Source organism: Pinus tabuliformis, chromosome 4_1 (genome assembly GCF_031772625.1).
Source record: "Pinus tabuliformis cultivar Carrire ecotype Pingquan chromosome 4_1, CPIR1, whole genome shotgun sequence".
NCBI lineage: Eukaryota > Viridiplantae > Streptophyta > Pinopsida > Pinales > Pinaceae > Pinus > Pinus tabuliformis.
The window spans coordinates 288,188,172-288,194,331 of NC_142303.1; the positions used below are offsets into that span (position 1 = coordinate 288,188,172).

Below are 6,160 nucleotides of genomic sequence, written 5' to 3' on the forward strand. Positions count from 1 at the left end.
ACTATCTCCCTCTCTCTCCTTCTTGCTCTCCCCCTCTCTCCCCCACTCTCTCCCCCCTCCATATCTATATCTCTCTATCTCTCTCTTCCCCTTCTTTCCCTATCTATATCTTCTCCTTTTCTGTCCCTTCCCTCATCTCCTCTCTCCCTCATTCCATCTTCATCTCTCCCTTATCACTCCCTCTCTCTCTCCACCTCCCTCTGTCTCCCCCAATCACACACACTCTCTCTCCACCCTCAAGCTCTGTCACTATCTCCCTCTCTCTCCTTCTTGCTCTCCCCCTCTCTCCCCCACTCTCTCCCCCCTCCATATCTATATCTTTGTATCTCTCTCTTCCCTTCTTTCCCTATCTATATCTTCTCCTTTTCTCTCCCTTCCCTCATCTCCTCTCTCCCTCATTCCATCTTCATCTCTCCCTTATCACTCCCTCTCTCTCTCCACCTCTATCTATCAATGTCTTTGTTCTTCCCACCCTCTCTTTCCCACTCCAAATCCATATCTCCCTCCCTCCCTCTCTCCTCCTCTCTCCCCTACTCTATTCCCCCTCCATCTCTCTCTTTCTCTCTCTCTCTCTTAAATATGATCCCATTGTATTGTATATCTAAATTAAAATATATATAATTGGTTGTAAAATATTAAACCTATATTTTGGATCAAACATGTCAAAGATACAATAATAAAAAACTTAAAAGAATCATGTCCAATCTTTCCTCTATCATTGTTAGTCACTTTGTTTAGTATACTCATGAGGATGGAGGGTTTAGATATACCTCAAAAGTAATTATAACCTTTTTTCATTTAGATTTAATTAAAAAGTGTTATAAAATAAAATTAAAATAAAGTATTTGTAAAATATTTTGATTTTGAAAATGTGTTATTGATAAGCCATGGTATTGGCCCATGGTATTGTAACAGAATAATTAAAAGCCTAGATCCATATCAAAAGCATAGATGGCCCATGGTATTAGCTTGTGGTATTATGATTTTCTTCCCTCTTCTACTTTCCTCTCTCTATCTTTCTCTTCTCGGTGGGTCCATGGTATGGCAAAAAAACATATTTAGAAGTTAATAATATCCATGATAAACATTCATGATTAAAAATCTTGTTTTATTACAAATATTAAATTTTTCTCAACATATTAATTAAATTTAAAAATATTTATGCAAACATTATTTTAATTTTTATAATAAAATAAAAACTCTAATATATATATATATATATATATATATATATATATATATTAAAATGAACCTATCATATTTAAAAAATAAAATAAAATGCTATCATTCAAATATTTGTACTTGCTACTGTGATTAACATAATACATCCAGAGAAAACTGTTATCAACTGCCCCGGAAAAACAGGAAATCTCATTGACAACGAAGATGCTTAAAGGAAAAATAAACGACAAAATGCTTTCACGTCTAGGGTGACAAAATAACGAAATACCTTTCAACTCGGCTAAGCAAGTAACCAAACTACCCTTCGGTATTGGCTGTTATGGCTAATAGAACCATAAAAATACAAAAACAATGTAGCAGAAGAAACGAGCAATGGTTAAAATGGTTGCTGTCTGGTCACTGCAATTGGACTCCGTACAACGTGATTGCCATCGCTCCAAGCCAACGACCCAAAGACTGTGTCTGAATTAGTTCCCGTGGAAAATTTCAGAGGGTTGGCTTTTACGCTCAGCGTGAAGCTCAACTTTTCGTCTCTCTTGCTAAACTTCAGTATTTGCGGTTCCACTGTTACTTCTACCCCTGTTGGAGCAGTCACAGTGGCCGTGTAAGTTGAAATTGCAGGACCAACAATGGTGACCGTTCGCATGAAGGTTGTCGACAGGTTAGAAGACTGGCCCTGATAAAAAACAGCAGAAAATGAAGGATAATTGAGATTCCCAGGTTGTCCTGTTTGAGCAGGACAGGTAACATTTGTGCGGGTGATAACCATGATTTCTTCTTGTGTATAATTAAGAGTGCATAGAAAGTTGACATAATCATCGACGCCCAGATCGTAAATGAGCCCGGGATCCATAGCTCTCTGAGGATACACATGACCGGCACCGAAAGCAAAAGGTGTGGAAGCATTTCCTGTGGCTTCATCTCTCATTGCCACCTCGCGTTTGTTCAGATTGTCATAAGTGTAAGCAGTCGTCATAAGAGCAGATTTTATGGCGGCGGGGCTCCAGTCGGGATGCGCTCCTTTGAGCAACGCGGCGACACCGCTAACATGAGGGCATGACATAGAGGTCCCAGATGCTACGTTGAACTCCGTTCGCCTGCTGTCAAATGGGAGGCCCGTAGGACCAACCGCGTCGGTCCAAGCAGCTAAAATGTTCACACCGGGGGCTATTATATCGGGTTTCAGAATTTCAGGCGTTTGCAAATTGGGCCCTCTGCTTGAGAAGGAAGCTACGACGGGAGATGGCTTAAGCCCCAATTGAGTGCCATGAAAAGTTATAGCGGCAGTTGAGTTTTTGGTAGATTGGATGTATCGGCGGATCGAATCCCCGCCAGAGCTGCCCACTGCAACAGCGGGAAGCAGATGGGCGTCGGCCATAGGCTTTTCTCCATCAAAGGGGCTGTTAGAAAGTATCATTCCAACACCTCCAGCCTTCTGGACGACGGCCCCCTTGGCCACCCTGGCAGAACCCCCACGCTCACACAACACGATCTTGCCCCTGACAACCTTGGGATCCAAAGAGCCCTCCATGCAGAGGGAGGACGAGGATTTGTTGCTGTTACCCTCCTGACCAGCGTCACCAGCATAGACAAGAGGCACCAGACCTTGTGGGTTCAATCCTTTTCCACTGTACAACGACGCGCCACCGATGATCGCTCCGTTGCCAAGGCGGACATCGACGGGGAAGTCACGATCCATAGTGCTTGCCGCCACTGTGGTGATCCAGGGGGCCACGTTTTCGACCGTCGAAGCTTTGGGACCGTCGTTTCCCGCTGATGCAGAAACGAACACCCCATGCTTCACCGCCTCGAAGGTGCCGACTGCAATGCTCATTAAAATAAGAACCAACAAGCCCTCCGATAGACAGAGAAAGAACGTTTACTCCGTCGTCTACCGCCTTGTCGAGCGCAGACAATATATCAGAATCAACACAGCCAGATAGCCAACAAACCTTGTAGACCGCAATACGTGCTTTGGGCGCCATTCCTTTAGCGATTCCCTGCGCGTACCCCATCATGCTAGCTCCCTCAACATATCGGCCCGCGGCAGTGGAAGCGGTGTGTGTGCCATGACCATCCGTGTCACGCGCGGAACGGATGTCAATCTGGTTCAAGGGACCATACATCGCTTCGTAGCCTTCGTAGAAAAACCGCGCTCCCACCAGTTTTCGGTTGCACAACGACTTGGGAAACCCGACCCCACTGTCGCATCTGCCTTTCCAGTGCTTGGGAACGGCGCCCATGCCCTGATCGCTGAAGCTCCGCCGTTCTGCCCAGATGCCGGAATCCAAGAAACCGATCACAACATCGGAGCCGTAATCGGACTCCGCCAACAGGCCACTACCGTTGCGCGTGTCAATGCCGAGAAAAAGCGGGGACCGCGTTGTGTGGAGCTGGCGTACACGATCCGGGAACATGGCGAGAACGCCGGGTGTTTTAGCCATCTGAGCAGCTTCCTCCTCTGTTAGCCTTGCCGAGAAGCCATGCAACACCTTGTTATAAACATGAAGCAGCAGAGCATGGTCTCGTTGTGCATCCATACGAGTGCTTGATTCAGTTTTGAGGGCAGCCTTGACAGCAGCTGCAACAGTTGATCTATACCAGTGCTTGTGCGTATAAAAGGCATTAGGTTTTGAGCTCCTGTCAACTCGAACAATGAATGTCTTGCGCACACCGCTGGCATATCCGAGCACCATGAGTTGAGAGAGGCACAACACCAATAACAAGGACCATGAGATTACATGGGAACCCATTGTAGAATTCTGTTTCATCTCCTCCATGTCAATCTAAGGTTAACCAGTTTACAGAATAGCAACCCTTAAACCGAATAGAAGAGAAATTCAGACTTAATGATAGTCAAATTGGAACACTGCCTTCTCAAATAGTTAGAACACTAATCCACTAACCATTGTGATTAAATAATATGTTAGGGTGTGCCTGTCCGGGTTATGGAAGGGGGCGAGGGATATGTCCACACTTAAAATGACCATGAGAATCTAACCTTTAGGTCAACGGTATTAAAATCCACGTAATATTTAATTTCCATAATTAATTAATTGCGTTTAAGGTAACCATTTGCCCTTTTGAGGTCACCGTAAGATGTGTAAACACATCTTTAAATTAAAATAGGAATAAAAAATAATAATGGATGGTAATGTTAAGTGTTTGAATCTGGGGTTGTGCATTGATATGTAATCATTAAAGTAATTTCATTTATTTGTAATTATTAATGACTTATTAAAGTTTAGATTTTGTTTACGTATTATATATTATTTTTGGCCCGTGCGCAAGGATTACACGTACAAATCGAGAAAAGGTATCATATATTATTTCGTAAAAAAAATAATTAATTAATATAAAATATAGAAATAGTTTTTCACTATATTTTTTGAATTATTTTTAACAAAACTTTGGCAAAATAAGGATTACACGTACAAATCGAATCGAGAAATGGTATGATATATTATTTCGTTTAAAAAAATAATTAATTAATAAAAAATATAGAAATAGTCCTTTTCACTGTAATTTTTCCAATTATTTTTAACAAAATTTTGGCAAAATAATAATTAGATATATATAAAAGGACCGTTTTCAAATAGTTTTTACTTTTATTATTTTTTCACTTTTAATCTTTATCCATTGGATAGTTAATTATTTTATTTTTAATATTCACTTCGTTATAATCATTATTATAGGAGTTGTCTTCGGTGCGATTTTTTGGAGTTTCTGATGTCGGCTCGAAAAAATGTGGTGAAATTTTGATTTCTTTTATTTAAACTAGTTTTTTGGTGTATATATGGATTCTCCACCCTAAAAAAACCCTAGGGCACTTCTATTGGGCAGGTGGACAAGAAAAGTCCAGGTGAAAAGCTTCCAAAAAGTCGCACTAAAAACAACTCCTTATTCTATTCTCCAAGTCTCATTATCATTGGATAGTTAATTATTTTATTTTTAATATTCACTTCTTTATGATCATTATTCTATTCTCCAAGTTCTCATTATTTATAGGTCTCGTCAACATTTTCTCTGGTTATCTATTGACTTTCTAGTCAGATAGGGAAAACTCCTACACAGTTCATCTATGAAAGATTCAAACAATTGAGTTTAAATTATTTAATTTGTAGAATCTGAGTACCCTAGGAGTTTTTCAGGTTGTTCAATCCATTTTTGCATTCAAAAATATATTTTAAACAACAAAAAAACACATTCTTGCTTGAAATTGTATCACCAGATTTGCTGAAAAAGGTTATTTCATCTATAAGTTAGACTAGGCCATTTAAGAATAGTAAAATGTTTAAAAAATGAATTTAATTATTATTTATAAATATTTATAAATAAAATAGTTTTTTAATTGAATTAGTCAACTTTTTAATCAATTAGATAAAAAAACGGGGGCACTCGAATTATGCAGATTAAACAACTTAAACTCAAGCTTTTAAAAATATTGTTGGATTTTAATTAAAAGTGATTAGAGAAATGTCCCCCACAGGAATTGAAACTTAGTGGAGGGGATAACAAGGTTTGTACATCCCATTCCATTATATACCTCTACTAATTTTAAATTAAATAGTTGCATGAAGGAATTTGCTTTACATTTTGGATCTTTTTTAGCATATCTTCCTATCAAAATTACCCAAAATCTAGCTAGGATTTGTTGGTATCACAAGCTTGAGCTATGAATTTTGTAGCATCTAAGTTCCTGAGGGTTTTTAAGGGTGCTAAATATATTTTTGAATTGAAAAAATCATTTTAAATAACAAAAATCACAATCTAGTCAAAAATGGTTTCGCGAGATTATGATAAAAAAAACTCTAAAATGTAGAATAATACGACAATGAATAAGGTTTAAATTGATGCAATAAAATGATAATTATATTTTCAAGGGGTAGATTATATAGGCATAGTCTAACTTATAGCCGAAATAGATTTTTCATTGGAATTCACCAAAATCCAACAATACAATTTCAATATTTTTTGT

General features: G+C 39.1%; 1 pseudogene; it reads right to left on the reverse strand.

The window, feature by feature from the left end:
• Positions 1-1,558: 1,558 nt before the first annotated feature.
• Positions 1,559-3,962, reverse strand: LOC149175395 (subtilisin-like protease SBT1.5 pseudogene; annotated as a pseudogene).
• Between the last annotated feature and the right edge of the window lie 2,198 nt (positions 3,963-6,160).